General features: G+C 36.9%; 2 non-coding genes across 2 annotated transcripts; both read right to left on the reverse strand.

Annotated features, from left to right (window-relative positions):
• Nucleotides 1–2,978: 2,978 nt before the first annotated feature.
• LOC120279836 lies at nt 2,979–3,085 on the reverse strand. The gene has a single exon (XR_005542136.1). It is a non-coding gene; the product is annotated as a small nucleolar RNA R71 (small nucleolar RNA).
• Nucleotides 3,086–18,427: 15,342 nt separating this feature from the next.
• LOC120279692 lies at nt 18,428–18,533 on the reverse strand. The gene has a single exon (XR_005541998.1). It is a non-coding gene; the product is annotated as a small nucleolar RNA R71 (small nucleolar RNA).
• Between the last annotated feature and the right edge of the window lie 3,753 nt (nt 18,534–22,286).

Raw genomic sequence — 22,286 nt, forward strand, 5'->3', positions numbered from 1 at the left:
TGTCAAAAGTAATATTTTAGTTGGTGACCAATACTTCGTCACTAATGTTGTTTAGAGATAGTGTCATGTGTTTATATTGTCACAAATAAAATTATTAATTTAACATAATGTTGTCACTAAAAAAATTATATGAGTAAAAGTATTTGTGATAAATATAAATTTATAACTTAAATAATTTTTTCATAAAAAACTTTTTAAAAGCAAAATATTGTCACACAATCAAATAAAAGTCTTTAATAATATATAAAAATAGATAAATATCAGTAAAAGTACAAAATTCTTATTTCAAATATATAAAATTAAAAATTTAAATATATCCGAAAATAGAATTATAAAATTATCCTGAACTATTTTCTAAATAAATTTGGAGATGAAGTACTCCACTAAATCTTCCTTTTGGTTTTTCATCCTCAGCTTGTGCTAGAATTTATTTCCTTTATTGGGATTTTAACGCTATTCCTTCTTCTTGATGCTTATTCTGCATATTTAGAATATATATATATATAAATCTAATGAAATTATTTTATAATTTTTAAAAAAAATTAATTTAATCAAAACTTTCATATCATTAATTTATTTCAATTGAGAAAAGACAAATTTCATGTTGAGTTTGCCTTTTTGCTATTTTAAATAGATAAAAATCATTAAAAATAAACAAAAGAAAACCACACAATCAAAATCTAAACAACATATTCCTACTATGATCCTACTATGAACCTAAGATTCAAAGTGCCGAAAATAAAATTACTAGTGAACAATCATCATTGAAAAAATATAATAAACCTATCTTTGAAGATGAAAAGCATAAAGCAAACCAACAATTTTTTCTTATGCAATACATAAACTGATAAGTGTCTAAATGTAGATGTTTTCATGTATATATCGTATTCACTTTGCATGTAATTTGTGAGGTTTAATGCCCGTTTTGCGCTTAATCGTCTATTATTTGCTTTGTAGGGCATAAGGAAGCAATGGAGAACAAGAAGATATCATTTGGGCAAAAAGAGAAGAAAACAGGAATTTCATACTACCCCCATACTACCCAGTATGGGGGCCGTATGCACTATAGCAGCGGAATGATTTGGAGTGTCTGACCAGATTTCCATACTACCCAGTATGGGGGCCGTATGCACTCCGTATGGATCGCGAATCTAGGGTTTTTGAGTGCTATACGACCCCCACATGACCCGTATGCCTCGGGGTGGGGTATAAATACCAACTTTTAGGGCAGAACAAGAACTTTTGGCTGGACTTTTCTTGGCCGATTTTGTGGAGACCACTTGGGAGATTTTGGGTGACCTTGGGAAGGAGAAGAAGGGCAAGGAAGCCAGAAGATCATTCAAGCCCAAGGTCCAAGACTCTCAAGGCAAGAAGGCAACATCATTCAAGGGGAGATTTACCACGATTTGAAGGAAGGAGACCCGCGGCTAGAGGAAGCGTCATTTGGCACTCCTTTGGCGGGAAAAGCGTCATTCGACACATTCTTCACCTCCTCCTCCACCATTTCATCTAGGGAGTGTCATTTATGCTTTTGTTTCATGTTTTGCTTGTTTGTATTGCTTGTTGTGGGATGATGACACAGTAGACCCCCAAGGCCACCGGGTGTTGGTGAACCTTGGGGGTTTTATCATATATGTTGGATGATAACTTGTTAATTCCATGCTTGGGTAATTTTGAGATTTAATTCATTGTTTTCATGCTAAGTGCTACACTAAGGAGAAATCCGTCGCTCTTTTATGAATGATGCATGTAGATGTAACTTGCTCGCATGTATTAGGTCATGAATGGATTAAAAGGGGATGCTTGTATCATCACACCGAGAAATCGGGTGTTTGGTAGCCCTCCACGTAGGTTTAATCCGAAGTGAGATTTCCTCGTACTCAATGCAATCGTAGGAATGTGGATTTGGAAGAAAGTCCTATCTATGTCCGTATGGGATTAGGGTTCAATCGCAGAGAAATTGGGGTTGTTCTAATCTTGGAATCTCATGGTCCATTTTACCCTTGCATCTTTAGATCATCATCCATGTTGCATTATAACCACTCAAGGGGATCCTCATCCATAGGCCTTTGCATCTCATTGATTTTCTTGCTTGCTTATTGCTTGTTCTCTCTAATTTAGTCACAATCTCGTTTTAGCTTTAATTACATTTAGTAGAGTAAAAATCCATCACTTGATATCTTAGGCTAGATAATAGCTCGAGAAGGAGTAATAGGAGATCCTTAGCCCCGTGGAATACGATCCTCGTGTCTTCACATGAGGTATTACTTGGCGATCCCGTACACTTGCGGGGAAGCAATCAAGTTTTTGGCGCCGTTGCCGGGGTACTTTAAGGAATTCTAGGAAACTTTTAGATTATTACTCTAGCCATTGCATTCTTTACTCATTTTTTTTATTGTTATTTTTCTTTTCCTTTAATCTTAACTTTCTATCATCTTTCTCGGTTTTGCAAGGTACTGTGCATGACACGCTCAAATCCATCGACATTGATTACACCGGATAGTGAAATTGAAAGAACTTTGCATCGGAGATTGAGAGAGGTTGGTGAAGGATCGGGTACGCAGAACATTGAAATTGAGGATAGAGAGTCGTCAAGCATGGCCGAAGAGCGACGCACTCTATCTGAATATGAAAGACCCCAATTCATGGGAGATGAGTTTAGTGTTCAAGCACCTACCGTGGCATCCAACAACTTTGAAATTAAAGCAAGTACAATCGGCATGGTCCAAAACTCGGTTCAATTCAATAGTCTAGCAAATGAAGATGCACATGACCACCTTTCCCGGTTCCTCCAAATTTGCTCTACATTCAAGATTAATGGGGTGTCCGACAATGCGATCCGTTTGAGGCTATTTCCATTCAGTTTGAGAGATGGAGCTTATCGTTGGCTTACATCATTGTCTCCGGGGTCTATTAAAACATGGAAGGATATGGTTGAGAAGTTCCTTGGGAGATACTTTCCGCCAAGCAAAGTGGCGAAGTTGAAGCAAGAAATTTCAGCCTTTAAACAAGGGGAGTCCGAAACATTGTTTGAAGCCTATGAGAGATTCAAGGATCTCCTTAGAAGGTGCCCCCACCATGGTTTTGCCTCATGGATGCGAGTACAAATCATTTACAATGGGCTGAATTATGCTACTCGCCAACTCATTGATGCCGCAACGGGTGGTTCCCTTGGCAACAAGTATCCCGATGAGGCCGAGCAATTACTTGAGTGTATGGCAAGCAATGAATCACATTGGGCCTCAAGAGGATCTACACAAAAGACTGCCGGGCTTTATGAAGTTAATAGCAATGATGCCTTGGCCACGAAGGTTGATGTGTTGACTCGAAAGCTTGATCTTCTTATGGGCAGTAGTTCGAGGTGTTGACTTGTTAATTCCATGCTTGGGTAATTTTGAGATTTAATCCATTGTTTTCATGCTAAGTGCTACACTAAGGAGAAATCCGTAGCTCTTTTATGAATGATGCATGTAGATGTAACTTGCTCGCATGTATTAGGTCATGAATGGATTAAAAGGGGATGCTTGTATCATCACGCCGAGAAATCGGGTGTTTGGTAGCCCTCCGTGTAGGTTTAATCCGAAGAAGAGCAGGTTTAATTCTAAGTGAGATTTCCTCGTACTCAATGCAATCGTAGGAATGTGGATTTGGAAGAAATTCCTATCTATGTTCGTATGGGATTAGGGTTCAATCGCCGAGAAATTGGGGTTGTTCTAATCTTGGAATCTCATGGTCCATTTTACCCTTACATCTCTAGATCATCATCCATGTTGCATGATAACCCCTCAAAGGGATCCTCATCCATAGGCCTTTGCATCTCATTGATTTTCTTGCTTGCTTATTGCTTGTTCTCTCTAATTTGGTCATAATCTCGTTTTAGCTTTAATTACATCTAGTAGAGTAAAAATCCATCACTTGAGATCTTAGGCTAGATAATAGCTCGAGAAAGAGTAATAGGAGATCCTTAGCGCCGTGGAATGCGATCCTCGTGTCTTCACACGAGGTATTACTTGACGATCACGTACACTTGCGGGGAAGCAATCATAAACTAAGCAAAAGAATTTAAGAAAAGGAAAAAAAAAATCCTATGACCATCAATGATGCGTATCTCTACATCATAAGTTAGTTGAGTCATTTTGGTTCTCCGAATCAAATAAAGTCAAACCATTGCCACCGATCTCCTTAGGTATATAAGTGCTCAAGGTTTCACCATCTTCTTTTATTACTTTTAAATGTTAAGTTCATTGAGGATTTAGATTCTTTTAAAAGTTTATGTTATTTTTTAATAATTTAAATTATCCAGATTTTGTGTTGTGAGATTTGGTAAATATCTATTTAATTTTAATTTTAATTTTTAATTTTTTTCTCTAATACTATAAATCCTAAGTATGGTCTAAATCAAAGGATTGTTTTCTAAATCTTATAATATAAATTTTGAGTATTGGATAAATTATAATTTTCAAAACCTTTTAAATTTTATCTATAATTACTTAAAACACCAAATAAATTTTTAAAAAATCTATACATAAATCTTGAGATTGGGTAGGAAAAATAGGCTCTTGATTTTAACATTTTATTATGAATATAATTTTTACAACCACATATACTAATTTATGAAAGATTATATATGTTAATTTATATTTTTTATGAAGGCGTTCATTAGACACTACATGTTTAAATTTTTTGTATCCAAAATTATCAACATAAGATGCATAATTGTGATATACACTAAATTGTCACAATTGAAATTGTAATAGTGACAAAATTATTATACATCACAACTAATCCAAACTATGATAATTGTGATATACACTAAATTGTCACAATTGATAATTAACTTTTTTTATCATAAAAAATCAATAACATAGTTAACAAATTTAGTTTTTGTGACAATATTTAGTAGACATTGAATGGTTAAGTTTTTTGTGACAAAACTGTTGTAATAAAAAAATAGATGTTGAATAACAAAACACTTTCGTCATAACAAATGAAAAATTATAGTAATGACAATATGTCTTGCCTCAATTACACATCATTCTCATCAAGATATTTTTGACACCAAATCTTATATGCTTTTAGTGACCAACATTAGACACAAAAAATTTTGCTACTATTAATATATTAATAGCGATGATGTACTTGTGTAGATACTACATTGTCACAATTATCATTGTAATAGTGGCAAAAACATAAGTTGACAAATTAATCTAAACAATAGTGTTGATTAACTTTTTTGACACTAAAAACCTAATATACGTGGCAAAATAACAGGGACTTACAAAACAATTTGTCACTAAAAGTCATAACTCATGTAGTGAGAGATCACATGAAATCGTCCCTTATACTTCTATTGTTGTTGGCGTGATGTATACTCAAGCATGCACACATCCTGGTATGACTTTTGTGGTTGGTGTGCTTAGTAGATACTTGAATGGTCTTGGACAAAGCCTTTAGAAAGTAGCTTAGAAAGTCCTAAGGTGTTTTCAGAGTACCAAGAATTTTATGTCGATATATTGGCTAGTTTTAATAACTTTGATAACGATGTGTGGATGATAAAAAAATCCACATTTGGAGAGATATATATATATATAAATTTAAGAAGATAGGAAGAGCATATTCATGGAAAAATGTTAAACATACACTTACCGATTCTTTAAACATAACAACAGTGTATGTGGCATGCTATTAGGCAACATGTCATGCAATGTAGTTGTAGAATTTTATTTCAATATTGGCATGTTTTTGAGGCCGTTGAAATTGTTTTGTGGACTAATATAATGTAAAGACAATTAACATTCTAATTAAATACATGCAATATTTTGAGCCATTTATAAGATGGATAATTTTTTCTTGTTAACCATTCTTGGACCCTTAGGTCCACTCTCTATTGACCAAGTCAATGTATCACGCTTGATGCCCAAACAAAATAGATTTTCTTAGTTTATTAATGATAAATGCATTTCATATAGATATTTTTATACCTTTTCATGCACTTATCTTGTCTTTAAGAGTTTATTTGTTGTGATTCAATGCTACTATATGTATTATTGTGTAATTGTGCAATAAAACAGGTTATTGTGCAAAAGAACATGATTGAGCACAAGTACAGTAGAAAAAAGAGGTCAAAATGCAATGTTGTAAGTGAAGCACAGTCTGAGCACGGTTGTGCTCACTCCCATGAAAACTTCTACAATTTCGCATTAGGCGAAGCACTGTCACTGTAGAAAAATAATGTAGATGAGTACTGTAGCAAATCCCTATAGCACACTTGGAGGAAAAGCACTGTTTCGGTGCCCAAATCACGAGCATGCTTGTGGGAGCACGGGAAAAGCATGCCGTTGCTCGCCCTGTGATTTTCTCCGATTTGGAGAAATTGATGAGCATGGTCTTGTTTCCGGAAGCATGGCCTAAGCATGCCTGTGCTTAGGGTGTGTTGAGTCCAAAAAGCATCTTTTAAGCCAGATCTAGGTGATTTCTTAGGAGATCATTTTCTCTTCTTCTTGGGGGCTGTTGCCAAGGTCTTCCCCAATACATTTCTTGGGCTAGAGTGAATCTATGGTGCAAAAGCGTGAGTGGAACGGACCATAGCCAGTAGGACTTTATCGGAGCACCGTCGGAGTGGTTTGCAAGGCAAAGAGGTGAGTCTTTCATGGCTTCTATTTCTTTTGTTTTCCTTAGTCTTGTATTAATTTGTAAAACTATGAGGGGCTAACCATTCTCTGGTACCTCGGATCTATGAACTTGGATGTCTATGTGTTGTGTTGACTACTTGTTTTAAATGTCTACGAAGTTGTATTGCATTCTTGTGTTTATTCATATGTTTGCATAACTTGGCGTGCTTGATTTGCGAAGATGCTTGTGTAAAACTTGGCGTGTGTGGATTACCATAGTTGTGATTACCTAGTGTAGTTGCAAAACTTGGTGTGTATGAAGCATGTAGTTATACTTTTAGAACTTTGTGTATTTGATAGCTATAGATGCAACATTGCTTTTGAGCACCCACAAGGATCTTAGGATGTACCTGGTAGATAATAGAAGAAACTCCATACACATTTCTCCAAGATATTATTCTGGGGCATTGTTCTATCTCTGTGTTTCTTACCTAGTTAATATCTAGCCCTTACCTGTCATTCTTCCCCCTTTTAAGCTATTTTGTTATCATTTTTACCCTGAATCAGTGATCCAGCTAGACATTAGAAGATCAACTAATACTAGGAGTCTAGTCCCTATGGTTCAACAACCCTAACCCTCACGGGGTACCATTGTATTAGCTGTAACAACCCATGCACTAGCGGAGAATTCATCAATTAACATATACCTTTGGATGTATTTTGGAATAGATCATAAAAAAAAAAGAATGAAAGGATTTAGAGAACTATGGCATCATTCTTTATTTTCTTTGTTCATGATCTTTCCATTGCAGTAAGAGACCAGAGCTCCTAGACAATCATCTAAATTCTACCATCTTTAGGAGGTAGAAGCTTTCATGTCTATTGATTATAAAATGCTCCATGTAAAATGGATTTTATTTCATTGATTAATAACTTGATTATTTATCAATAGTCATTGATTGTTATTGAAAATCTAATAGTAAGAACTTTCACGTGATTAGCAAAAGTACATCGAAAAATTCAAACCTTTTACAATTACATTTGTTGTCCATTCTTGCAAGATCAAAGCCAAAATTCTAATTTTGATTTTCTCATATGACTTCACCTTACATTTATACAATGAACCACCACAAAAACTCTTCACATAAATCAATTACTCCAATCCATATTAGAAATCTCTCTTGAGCAAATTCTAAATTTTCTATAAATAGTATTTTGATTGACTCTTTAGTAATGGACTGTGCTTAATAGAGGGTAAAGGATGCCACTAGGTCATTGGAAATTCTTTTCTTGTTCTTTCATGGGTCATCTCTTCAATTCTTTGAAAATAAATAATAAAATTGTGCAAAGACATTCCATTGAACACTTGCTTTTTCTCTCAATTCTTGAAGGAAATGAAATGAAAAACATCATTATTTAAGGAAATGAACCACCTGCAATGAAGTTTATAAAGGTTACAAAGACATTCATGATTATTTAAATTATTTTTAGTAATAAACTCATTGATGTTTCTTCAAATTTTCTCTAGATTCACATTTTGCCATGCACATATAATTAATTTCTTAGTCCATAGTTAAAGTTTAGGTTACCCAAGTATAATTAATCTTCAATTGTGAAGCCTAAATATTGTTCATCATTGCATTCTTTTTCAATATAAGAAGTTGCATCTAATTTGCTTATTCCTATATCCACCATTGTCTCTAAAACCCTTTGAGTAATCTTAATAAAACACATAGATCTCTATAAATACACTTTCATTGGGATTAACCATCAAAAAATTATACTCACTCACTAATTTTGTCACTTTCCATTAGTCATTAGCATCACATCAAACAACCATCACTGCATTGGATAGTTAAACTATAAATTGGGTTAACCCAACTTGGTTCATACTATTTTAGCAGGTCTCAACTTGTTAATGTATTATAACTGATTTTCATAATGATTTATAAAATGAACGGTTGAACCCAAAAAACAATGGCATCTAAGCTACATTTCTGGAGTTTCCTCTTCAATGGCAACCTTCACCGTTCACTTAGGCTTCATTAGTTCATCACTTACCCTTCTCATTTGCGATCTCATTGTTGTGGTTCAAGTCAAAAACCTCACCACCCCTCGACCTTACTCTTCATAAGAGTTATGATAGTTTTTCTGGTTTCATTGTTATGTAGAGAGAAAATTATGGTGTAATTGCTTGAATACTTTTATCATTTTTATTTTCTTAGGGTTTCATGTATGTTCTTATGTTAACTACACATTAACATGCTTGTTTAACTTTTCTTGTGCATAAAATCATGATTTAAATTTGTCTAATTTGTAAGAACTTAATTCTGTAATAATACTAAGAGATCATCAAACAATGGTCAAATATCAAAATGGATACTGAACTTCAATATGTTTTTTTTTGGTACGACACATTGATTCGGCTTCAACGGGAGGGTACCCCAGAAAAACTTGGCTACTACAACCATGTTGAACCAAATCTAGAGGCCAAAGTGGTTCTTCTATCCCCAGAAAAACAGGTAGGCTAGCGAAGATCTGCTATTGAACTATACGACTTGGATAGTTAAACTATAAATTGGGTTAACCCAACTTGGTTCATACTATTTTAGCAGGTCTCAACTTGTTAATGTATTATAACTGATTTTCATAATGATTTATAAAATGAACGGTTGAACCCAAAAAACAATGGCATCTAAGCTACATTTCTGGAGTTTCCTCTTCAATGGCAACCTTCACCGTTCACTTAGGCTTCATTAGTTCATCAATTACCCTTCTCATTTGCGATCTCATTGTTGTTGTTCAAGTCAAAAACCTCACCACCCCTCGACCTTACTCTTCATATGAGTTATGATAGTTTTTTTGGTTTCATTGTTATGTAGAGAGAAAATTACGTGTAATTGCTTTGAATACTTTTATCATTTTTATTTTCTTAGGGTTTCATGTATGTTCTTATGTTAACTACACATTAACATGTTTGTTTAACTTTTCTTGTGCATAAAATCATGATTTAAATTTGTCTAATTTGTAAGAACTTAATTCTGTAATAATACTAAGAGATCATCAAACAATGGTCAAATATCAAAATGGATACTGAACTTCAATATGTTTTTTTTTGGTACGACACATTGATTCGGCTTCAACGGGAGGGTACCCCAGAAAAACTTGGCTACTACAACCATGTTGAACCAAATCTAGAGGCCAAAGTGGTTCTTCTATCCCCAGAAAAACAGGTAGGCTAGCGAAGATCTGCTATTGAACTATACGACTTGGATAGTTAAACTATAAATTGGGTTAACCCAACTTGGTTCATACTATTTTAGCAGGTCTCAACTTGTTAATGTATTATAACTGATTTTCATAATGATTTATAAAATGAACGGTTGAACCCAAAAAACAATGGCATCTAAGCTACATTTCTGGAGTTTCCTCTTCAATGGCAACCTTCACCGTTCACTTAGGCTTCATTAGTTCATCAATTACCCTTCTCATTTGCGATCTCATTGTTGTTGTTCAAGTCAAAAACCTCACCACCCCTCGACCTTACTCTTCATATGAGTTATGATAGTTTTTTTGGTTTCATTGTTATGTAGAGAGAAAATTACGGTGTAATTGCTTGAATACTTTTATCATTTTTATTTTCTTAGGGTTTCATGTATGTTCTTATGTTAACTACACATTAACATGTTTGTTTAACTTTTCTTGTGCATAAAATCATGATTTAAATTTGTCTAATTTGTAAGAACTTAATTCTGTAATAATACTAAGAGATCATCAAACAATGGTCAAATATCAAAATGGATACTGAACTTCAATATGTTTTTTTTTGGTACGACACATTGATTCGGCTTCAACGGGAGGGTACCCCAGAAAAACTTGGCTACTACAACCATGTTGAACCAAATCTAGAGGCCAAAGTGGTTCTTCTATCCCTAGAAAAACAGGTAGGCTAGCGAAGATCTGCTATTGAACTATACGACTTGGATAGTTAAACTATAAATTGGGTTAACCCAACTTGGTTCATACTATTTTAGCAGGTCTCAACTTGTTAATGTATTATAACTGATTTTCATAATGATTTATAAAATGAACGGTTGAACCCAAAAAACAATGGCATCTAAGCTACATTTCTGGAGTTTCCTCTTCAATGGCAACCTTCACCGTTCACTTAGGCTTCATTAGTTCATCACTTACCCTTCTCATTTGTGATCTCATTGTTGTGGTTCAAGTCAAAAACCTCACCACCCCTCGACCTTACTCTTCATATGAGTTATGATAGTTTTTGGTTTTATTGTTATGTAGAGAGAAAATTATGGTGTAATTGCTTGAATACTTTTATCATTTTTATTTTCTTAGGGTTTCATGTATGTTCTTATGTTAACTACACATTAACATGCTTGTTTAACTTTTCTTGTGCATAAAATCGTGATTTAAATTTGTCTACTTTGTAAGAACTTAATTCTGTAAAAATACTAAGAGATCACCAAACAATGGTCAAATATCAAAATGGATACTGAACTTCAATATGTGGTACGACACATTGATTGGGCTTCAACGGGAGGGTACCCTCCCCTCCAATTTCTAGTGAGAAATTATCAATGTGGAATCCGATAAGACCACATGGATTGTGTTTTGACAAGTGATATGCTAATGTGGGAACACCAGCAAGAAGGTTTTAATCCCCTGTAAGAAAGCCACCTCACCCTTTTTAATCCACATCATCCCATTTAATCCACGTTACCAATTGTTTATAGCCACATCAGCATCTCGCCCTCCCCTCTCTTTTCCCTCTTAATCTCATGGTTTATTCTTCTTCTTCTTCTTCTTCTTCTTCTTCTTCTTTTTCTTTGTTTTCTTTGCTCAAACCTCAACACAGAGTTGTAGCAAGGAAGAGTCACTATGCACATTATTCAGTCGAAAGCATTTTCTAATGCAAGGCCTAATCAACACAGCATGGAAGTTGACTGGGCAATAAGGCCTACAGACTTAGAAGAACCAGAATACCGTAAGTGCTTCCTCGTTCTCTACTTTAAGGTGCTAGGGATGAAAGTATGGTTGTATGCGGATGGTGATATATTGAGGGAATTTATGTTTAGTTTGAAATTTGGAGGAAATATTGGCCTCATTAGTGTTTGAAATTAGGAATTTTTAGAGATGAAAATCCTTAAATTAAGTAGGCTTAATGATATTTTAGTTCAATCTCTTCTCTTGTTGAGAACTCATCATATAAAGGTTGTTAAAACTTTTATTCACAATCTATTTTAGCAACTTTGGGTAATTATTTTCATTTTTTTACTGCAATAAAATTATTGAAGAGTATTGAATTGATAGGTATTTTGTATTCCTTCAATTGAAAAGTTCATCATTAGTATTATTACTTAAGCCAAACATGGCAATTTCATATTTGTTAGCAAGGCACAAACATTCTATAGTTAGTTTAATAGCATTGTGTAATTAAGATATTATTAAGGTAGAGTTAACTGTTAATAAAAGATAACATATAGCTTAATCAACTCATCAATTTAGCATGTATGGTTATGGAAAGAATTTAGCATCTTTATAATGAGTTTACCATTTATGAATTTGGCATCTTTGTTATGATAACATGTTCTGGTATGTACCATCTTTGTAATATAGCATCTTTGTTATGAGTTTGCCAATTATGAATTTAGCATCTTTGTTAATAGGAGGACATAAATTACTAGTTAGAATTCAAAATTAGCATGAAATGCAAAAGCTTTACACAATTGAAAGAAACTGTCAAGAACTATGCGATAAAAAACATGTATGTCATGAATTTCAAGCCAAACAAGAAGAAAAGTTGCAAAGCTTTTTGCAAACAAGGCTACCCATGGTATCTGTGGGCTTCTCCCATATTTAAACACAAAAATACTATTCAAATCAAGTCTGAGATCCTGGAACATGAATGCACAAGACATCAAAATATTAGGCATGTGAGTGCACAATAGATAACTAGCAATTACTTGGAGTAGTCTAAAGCTAATCCTTCTTGGAAGATTGCAGGTATTATCCAAGCTTTCAAGCTTAACCAACAAGCTAATATAAGAAATATTAAACCATGGAGGGCCAAATGTGTTGCTCTTAGATGATTACTTTTTTTTTTTTTCTTCTTTCTTCCTTAAGGGTTATGAGTATGTTCATAGGTTATAATATATATCTCTGCTTGTATTGGGTTAACTATAACATTTATTTTTTCCTTTGCATGGATGACGGATGGTGATGAACAATCACAAATTGCCAAGGTTAATAACTAAAGTCGGGAATTATTGAGAACTCATGTCATGTCAACAGTGAAGGTCAAATGTAATGAAGATGTTTTTTGCAGGCATGTCTGTGACTAATTGGCATTTAAGACTATAGTGTGGAATTGCACTATCTGTGACTAATTGCCATTTATGCATTCATTTTGTAGGTATATATGTTTGTTTAGGTCCACTCAAAGTTGGATTCTTGGAGGGCTGCAAGGGTATAATTTTCTAGGATGGTTGTTTCCTGAAGGGCTTATATGGTGGTCAGTTACTTTCAGTTGTAGGGATAGATGGCAATGATAGAATATATCCTCTGGCATGGGCTTTTATGGCCAAGGAAAATAATGAAAATTGGCAATGGTTCTTAGAGTTGCTGGTTGAGGACATAGGAATAAATAACAGCTACCATTGGGCATTTCTGACTAATAGACAAAAAGTAAGTGCATTTTAACCTAGTATGTTTATTTCTAAAGCTAATTATATTTCTAAACTCATTGATTGGACAAGTATGATAGCCAATTATATTTCTCTGCTCATGGATTGTACAAGCATGATTGCTAATTATATTTCTAAACCTAGTATGACAGCTAATTGTATTTTTTTTTTTTTATTTTGGTGTCTGTCCTGTTCTCCTTAATTTATTGGCTATGGTGTATGAAATGGGAACATTACTATAGGGTCTCATACCTACTATTGAACACTTATTACCAAATAGTGAATATAGATTTTGTGTGAGGCATATAAACAGAAAATTTAGAAAAAAAACTTACGGATAAGGGCCTTAGTTAAGGATCAATCATGGACATGTGCTTGGTCTAGCTACATTCCAGTTTTTGAGAATGCAATGGAAGATTTAAAAATGATATCTTCAGGTGTATACTAATATATGAAAAACATAGACCCAAAACATTGGAGTAGGCCTCATTTCCAAACTCAATTCAAATGTGGCATGGTTTTGAACAATTTATGTTAATGTTTTAATAGTCAAATACTGGAAGCTAAAACAAAAGGTATAATTACAATGAATAAAATGATTAAAACAAAACTAATGGTTAGGATCCAAAAAAAAATATGAAATGGAGAAATGTAAAACCGTACACTACCCTAGGATTATCAGGAAGTTAAAGAAATTGAAGAAAATGAGTAACATGTACATGTCAACATAGAATGTAGGGTATAAATATCAAATTCTAGGGCAAGATGGTCAATTTATGGTTGACATTAAAGAAAGAAGTTGTCCTTATATAAAATGGCAACTAACAAGAATTCCTTGTAGTCATACAATATCAGCAATTTACTATAATAAGGATAGGCCCAAGCACTACATGGATGAATGTTACAAAGTCTCCACTGTCCTTAAAACATATGGCCATATTCTACACCCAACACAGGGTAGGGACAATTTCTCTACGAGTTATCTAACCACCGCATTTCTATCTGAGCCAATAAATATGAAGAGTGGCAAGAAGCCCTTTCTTAGAAGGAGAGAGGCACATGAGCAAAATGTGATTTCACCAATGACAAAGTATGCAAGAAAGGGATTGCAATGAGATGCAATATTTGTAGAAATTCCGATCGTAACAAAAGGTTCCATGGTGTGCAGATATGTTAAATTTAAAAAATTATGAGCTTCATTTTATCCCCCTATGACCTAAACACATTTGCCATGGTTTAAAGGGGAGAAAGGAGCAAGTGGATAGCCCAATGGACATTCAATTGAAGCAGGCAATTATGATAATGTGCCCATTTTTGTGTTAAATAAATTTGGTTCTTTTGCAATTATGCAATTTAATTAATTTTGTTAGGCTTACTAGGGTGAAAGCAATGATCCCATGGTAACCATTGATCCCCATGTTTTTGAGGATCATTTTGTTCAGGTTTACCATTAAATTTCTTTTGCAATTTTTTTTTGGCATCCAATTGTATGGCATGAAAGCAATTGTCTTTCTATGAACATTGTAAGATGGATCTTCTCAATTAAAACACTGAATCTGGGGAACTCTCACAACAGGATATGGTAAAAGTTGTACCACAGGCTAGTTTAAATGCTACAACATTGATACTATTTCTTTATCAAGATTGGATATCTTAACAAAATTTAATCTGGGCAGTCTAGGTTATTTACACATGCGAACAGGCTCCTCTTAGGGAAACAATTATGATTGAGAGAAGGCCAAAGAGGAATAAATTGCCAGCCAGGGGAGGCAAAAAGGATGTCAATGTTGAGTACCTGTCCAGGGATGTGGTTCAATTAAATCAATCTCAAATGAGGAAAACCCAATAAACTTCAAGAATTCATGAGCCAAGGCCTCGTGTGAATGATAAAGATGGGCCTGCTACAAAGAAAAAGAAAATACGGGTGCCACCTAGTGCTAGAGGGTCTTATGCTTCTAGTGGTACCCAATGAGACATAATGAAGACTGGTCAAGTATATGCTGCCAAATTTTGTGATTATCATCAATACTATCCTAGTTCCAAAACTTTTGTAGTGTTTGAAAACACTTTTTTTGGTTTTCTTTTTTTTTTCTTTTCGTGGCAAAGCTTGTATAGTTTATAAACATTGTGCTCCTTATTATGTGAAAGGTAGCAAGACCTGCAAATTTTGGAACATACCTTACTTATTATAAATAGAACATGTAAGTTTTGACAATAATGTCTTCATTATGAATATATTTTTCTATATTCAAACCAGATGATCTACAAATTATTTAATCTAAATAGACATGTGTTGACCTACACAAATTCATATTGATGTATATACTATGGGTTCCATATTTCAAACCTATTTTTAAACATTAGGAAATTCTTAACAATTGATTTTATAAATATTGATGTGCTTCTTTACAAATTCATCATTTTGTGTTCATCATATGCAATCTAAATTAAAAAAAAAACCCTTGTTACAACATTCACAGCCATCTATATTGGAGTCGTACACCTGCAAGCAAAACAACTACAAAATGAAACCCTATTCTAAAAGGAACCTTCACCAAGCGATAAACACTTATTAAAACATTTACATGGATAGAAATCAAACTCAGAATATCTTGGGAGTTGATGCAAAAGTGCTTGTGTGATAAGAATACGAAGTGTTCTTTTCTTATGATGAGCATTACTTTTCTCGGGTTTTAACGCTAATATGTGTGCATTTATGTTACTTTCATGCATATAGGGTTGTGAAGCCGAATGTTAGAGAAAGAAGCCAATGTAGATCGTGAATGCACCATTTGGAGGAAATCTTGCGAAGGTTCAAACACGAAGACATAAGTCGGGTTCAAGATGCGAGAATGTGTGCCAACCTCCTTGTATTCAAGTTAGCACAACAATTTGGAGGGGCACAAGGGCAATCATATTCAAGCATTCCAGCTTGTGCATGTATAGCAACATATCCACCAACGTGTCAGTTTATTGAAGAAGCAAAGTGATCTACGGCGTAAACATGTGCTCGTTTACGTTACCTCGATGAAAACATGGATTCGATAGTGTTTCGGGCTGGTACTGTAGCAAACATTGTAAAAAATACTGTAGCAGGTACTGTTCACAGCCGGCCGAAGAAGGAGTAAAATAGAGAATCCACACGGGCGTGGCCCGTGCGAAAAATCCACAGGGGTGCCCACATGTTCGTGTGGATTCCTGATTCTAGCCCTATATAAGGCCGATTTCAGCCCCGATTTCAGCATTCTATTCTCCATCTTTTCCCCAACTTGAGAGAGGGCTGTGGCTAGGGTTTTGAGAGGTATTGGCTAGGGATTTGGAGAGGTTCTACGGCTCTAACATTGCGCTCCGTTTGGAAGAAGGTTAGTGGGAGAGCTTTCGTCAGCACCGATCCGGCGAGGTGTATCCTAGGTCGGACAAAGGGACCCTTGGACGAGTAGAGGACTCTCCACAAGAACATCGCCATAACTATTAAGGGGGTTTTCTATGGATTCTCTGCTTATACATTTGATATCACTGATTGTATTTAGCTCCATGGAGAGCTAAACCCCCTAATGGGTACTTGGATATTTGTGAACCCTAGGATGTATTCGTTTCATTGAACCTTTTTATTATGCTTTCAATTAATTGATGTTTTATTTAAGTTCCAATCTTGTATGCTTGATTGTGTGAATACTCCCTTTGAGTGACACTAGGGTTGAGAGTTCTTGTTGGTAACTCTTGTGAGTGAGTGACACACCACGAGAGTTAGATAAAGGTAGATTGGAGAGGGTTGAGAGGGATGAGTCGAGAGGTAGCGGAGCGTCCCCTTTCCACTCCAATGTGATTTATTCTACCTCTATTTTCTCGAGCTCTTTGCGGTTATAGTAGAGTGAATGGGCTAAGGGATGACTTTCCGCTGGGGCTTAGTTGCAGGGGCAACGTAGTGAAGCGTTGAAGTGATTTTAGCACCTAGGGCTTAATTGTGGCTAGGGACCTTCTACCTGGACCAAAGGATTAGGTCTACATCTAGGAAGAGGATTTATCACTTGGAATCCCTAGAAGTCATTGCGATTCTATAAGAGTGCGAGGTTGAGAGGTTATTCAATTTCTCCTCCGGGACATGTATAGAGTTAGGCATGGTAGACCTTATATTTGGGACCATGTATTTAAGGATCTCCACGACTCATTAATGCATTAGTTAGAAAGCATAATAGGTGGAACAATATCCGGGTACCCCACTTATATCGATTGCCTTACCTCCCCTTGCACTTTTTCTCTTGTTTCTTTTACTTTTGTTACATCACATTTTGTCAAACAAATCACTATTCACTTTTCGTTTAGTTAAGAAACAATTTAAGTGTTTTTATTCCCTACTCTATATGGATACGATACCCACTCATCTGGGATTTATTACTTTGACAAACTCGTACACTTGCGGGACATACGCAAGGGGCGTTGTCAAGTTTTTGGCGCCGTTGCCGGGGAGTAGGTGTTTAGAGATACTTTGCACTTTGTTTTATTAGCTATTCATTCATTCATTCTATTTCACATCTTCTTTTCTATCATCGTTCTGATTTTGTTTTCTTTTTTTAGGTGCAGCTCTAGGTTATAACCCAAAGGAACCCTTCGATATTGATTGAAGGAGATCCTGAACTTGAACGTACACTCAGAAGAAGGGGAAAGTAACATGTACAAGAACCATTGAATCAAGCTGAGATAGAAGTGGAAGGGTCGATAATATGGCAGAACAGAATGAGCAACAGAGGACACTTTCTGATTATGCTAGACCCTCAGTTTTGGGCACACAATCGAGTATTATGCGACCCCCGATTATAGCTCCGAATTTTGAGCTAAAGCCGGCATTCATCCAAATGATTCAGCAAACAGCGCAGTTCAATGGTTTGGCCGATTAGGATCCAAACAACCATATAGAGAACTTCTTAGAAGTTTGTGATATGTTGAAGATTAATGGTGTATCGGATGATGCTATCAGATTGAGGGCTTTCCCATTCTCTCTCAAGGAAAGAGCCAAGCAGTGGCTACATTCTTTGTACAAGGCCTCCATCACGACATAGAATGAGATGGTCAAAGCTTTTCTTGCTAGATACTTTCCTCCGGGGAAATCGGCCAAGCTTCGCAATGAGATTTCGTCATTTTTACAGATGGAGTTGGAGTCATTGTTTGAGACATGGGAGCGCTTCAAGGATCTTCTACGGAGGTACCCACATCACGAATTTCCCGAATGGATGATTATTCAGACTTTCTACAGTGGGTTAAATCTAAGTACAAAACAATTATTAGATGCCGCCGCAGGAGGTACAATGGGGAGTAAATCCCCAGAAGAAGCCCGATAATTAGTGGAAGACATGGCCATGAACAGTTATCAGTGGAATGCACGGGAAAGGAAAAAGGTGGCCGGGCTCCATGAAATAGATGCGGTAACTTCATTGGCAGCTCAAGTGGAATCGATGAGTGAGAAGTTAGATCTTCTAACTTCGAATAGAGTAGCGGCTGTGACTACTTGCACCGGGTGTGGTGGAGGACATGCTCCCTCTGATTGCCCGATTTCCATTGGTGATGCATCTTCAGTTGAGAAGGTTGATTTTGTGGGTAATGCAATAAGGAAGCAAGGGAATCCATATAGCAACACCTACAATCCGGGTTGGAAGAATCATCCCAATTTCTCGTGGAGCAACCAAGGTCCACAAAAGGCCATGGCACTACCGGGTTTCCAACAACAACAAGCCCCAAACATGGAGAACCGAGTTTCAGGTTTGGAGACCCGAATGAATGATTTGGAGAAGGCCTTGACTAGGTTTGTGTAATCGTCAGATACAAGGTTTCAATTAGTCGAGGCTACACTTCGCAACCACACCACTTCTTTGCATAATCTTGAAAATAAAGTGGGACAAATTGCGAAGTCTCTATCAGACAGACCACAAGGGAGCTTGCCGAGTAATACCGAGACCAATCCTAGAGAGCATGTGAAGGCGATCACTTTGAGAAATGGTCGTGAGATTGAAGGTAGGCTTCTGAGTGAGAAGCCTAATGAACACGCACCTGAGGTCATAGAGGTCGAGGAGGGAACAAGCAAAGAGAAGATGGTGGCACCCCCACCTTTCAAACCAAGAATCCCTTAACCCTCTAGATTGAAGAATAACCAAGGGGATAAACAATACAAGAAGTTCCTGAGTTTGTTCAAGTAACTCCACATCAATATTCCTTTTGTTTAGGCATTGGCTCAAATGCCTAAGTATGCAAAATTCTTGAAAGACTTGTTGACTAACAAGAGGAAGTTGGAGGAGAATGCTTCAGTGATCTTAGATGCTTCTTGCTCGGCAGTGTTGTAAAAGAATATGCCGAACAAAAAGAAAGACTCGGGAAGCTTCATCATTCCGTATAACATTGGCAATTTGTGTGAAGAAATGGTATTGGCAGACTCAAGGGCCATTATCAAGGTCATACTATACACCTTCTTTCAGAAGCAAAGCCTGAGAGAGCCTAGGCCCACTCGGATGACTTTGCAATTGACGGACCGAAGGGTGAGACATCCGAGGAGCATCATTGAAGATGTGCTTGTCAAGCTGGACAAGTATATTTTTCCAGCTGACTTTGTAGTGTTGGATGTCGATGAGGATGGGGATGTACCTTTGATACTTGGGAGGTCGTTCTTGCACACTTCTAAGGCATTAATTGACATGGACGGCGGGGAGCTGACACTGAGGGTTGGAGATGATAAGCTCACATACCGCCTCACCGAAGCCATGTGGCATTCTCTCAATTTCGATGATACTTTGTATTTTCTAGACACTACTGATGAGATTGTTGATGAATACATGCAGGAAATGTTCAACCCGGATCCATACGAGGGTTTGTTCGACCAAGAGGTGGACAATAAAGAAGTAATGATGCTTGGTCCAACAGAAGAAGTACCATCTACTCCGGGAATCATGAAGAAGGTGCTCCGTAAGATGAAGAGGGCTACGAGACGCCACCAAAAATGCTCCAAGGCTGTTGGAGATGGGTGTGAACCAAACAAATTGGATGAACCTTTGCTAGGTGGTCCAAAGCCCGATAATTGACCGTCTACCTTCAAGAGACTTTGCTCATCATGCTTTCAAGTCATGGGTAAAAGGGCAACCTTCATCTATGAACCCCCGTGAGGTAAGACAAGGTACATCAAGCTTAGTGACGTTAAACAAGCGCTTTTTAGGAGGCAACCCAAGTGTTTACTATTTTCTTAGTTGAGTAGTTTAGTGTTTGCATGAATAAAGTGTTGAGTGTTGGTGTCTTGATTTTTAGATACTTTTGATGTGTTTTATTGTGGGTTTTTAATGTCATCATGTATTTTCATGTGGATTTGGCAAAGTTTTGGTTGCTTGGACTAGTTTCTCATGTTTTTTACTGGTATAGTTTGCATAATAGGGCAGGCTCTGAGTGTGTAAACATGTCCAGGAATTTTATGTAGAGCCTGCAAAGTTTTTAAGGTAGCCAGAGAAAACGCACGGGCATGTGGAATTTCCACACGCCCGTGGATTTATATTGTGAGCTCATCCAGAGAAGACACAGGGGTGTGGACGCGCCCTTGTGAGCGACCTTGCGATTTCTGCATGCCTGTGGGTAATTTCCGCACAGGCATGCGTTTTCCTGCAGAGACTTGGCAAATTATCCCGAGAGCGCACAAGGGCATGGACTCGCCACTGTGGGCGAACCTGTGACAAACGCATGGGTGTGGGTATTTTCCATACGCCCGTGCGGATCTTTACAGAAGAGCTCTCTCCATCCCGAGAAGACACAGATGCGTACGTTCGCCGTTATGAGTTGGGCCTGTGAATGTCCATGCCCGTGCGTAATTTTCGCATGGGCGTACGAAACACTTAGATGATTCTCTCGGTTGGACAGAGAAGCCACAAGGGCGTGCGGCTACCCCTCTGGGTCGGGAGCATGAGCGTGGGTATTTTCCGCACACCTGTGCGGTTACATTCAAAGACAATGAGTGTTTTCCCGAGAACGCATAAGGGGCGTGCATCTGCCCCTATGAAGCTCTCCTGTGGAGGCGCAAGGGCGTGGGTAATTTCCACACGCCCGTGTGGATGCGTAGAACACCAAGAGGTGCGAGTTCTTTTTAAAGGATCATCGTTTCTTTTCATTTACACACTCCCTACTCGCCTGAGAATACATTCATACTTCTTCCCGACTTCGTACTGCCATTTTTGGAAAGATTTTCACTAGGTTTTCCAGCCGATGCAAGTTTTTTTTTTTCATTTCAACTCATCGGTAAGCCCTATCTCTTTGTTTTCTTCGTCAATTCTTGATTTTAATCGATGAAACTGGTTAATGTTGCTTCGTTTCTACAATTAGAATGGTTTTGCGTGTTTAGAGCGAAGTTAGAAGTAATTAAACGGTGTATTGTTGGATTTTTTGAAGCACGGCCGTGCGTTTTTCACGCCTCGTGGATCCACACGGGCGTGTGGAAATTCCACATGACCATGTGGATTTCTACAGCACTACTTATTTAGCTTGTTTGATTGATTTTCTTTCAAACTTTGTAGATCATGGCACCTCGGTCAAAGAAGCAAACGGATAAACGACGCGTGAGTTGTCTTCTGAGTCCGAGAGCATGAGATATACTATCCCTGAGCATGAGGCTCGTTTCATGCATTTGTCGGGACTTAGATTCGAACAGACTCGATTCTTGGACACAAGCATATTGCGAGATATACAGTCAGGGAGGAGAGTTAGCAGATGAGGTAGAGGAGTTGGTATCGGTCAGAGGATTGGGACAGTTATTGAAGATCAGAGAGCCCGCCATCTGTATACTTACACTCGAGGTGTTATCCTCATTTGAGTTTTACTGTGCGTATGATAGTTTTGACAACGACACCGCTATACAGTTCAAAGCGCTAGGGGATCACTATAACATGAGTGTGACACAGTTTTCGATCAAACTAGGGTTGTATGAGAAGGTATTCATGGGTACTGAGGAGTA

The sequence above is a fragment of the Dioscorea cayenensis genome, chromosome 16, assembly GCF_009730915.1.
Source record: "Dioscorea cayenensis subsp. rotundata cultivar TDr96_F1 chromosome 16, TDr96_F1_v2_PseudoChromosome.rev07_lg8_w22 25.fasta, whole genome shotgun sequence".
Lineage (NCBI taxonomy): Eukaryota > Viridiplantae > Streptophyta > Magnoliopsida > Dioscoreales > Dioscoreaceae > Dioscorea > Dioscorea cayenensis.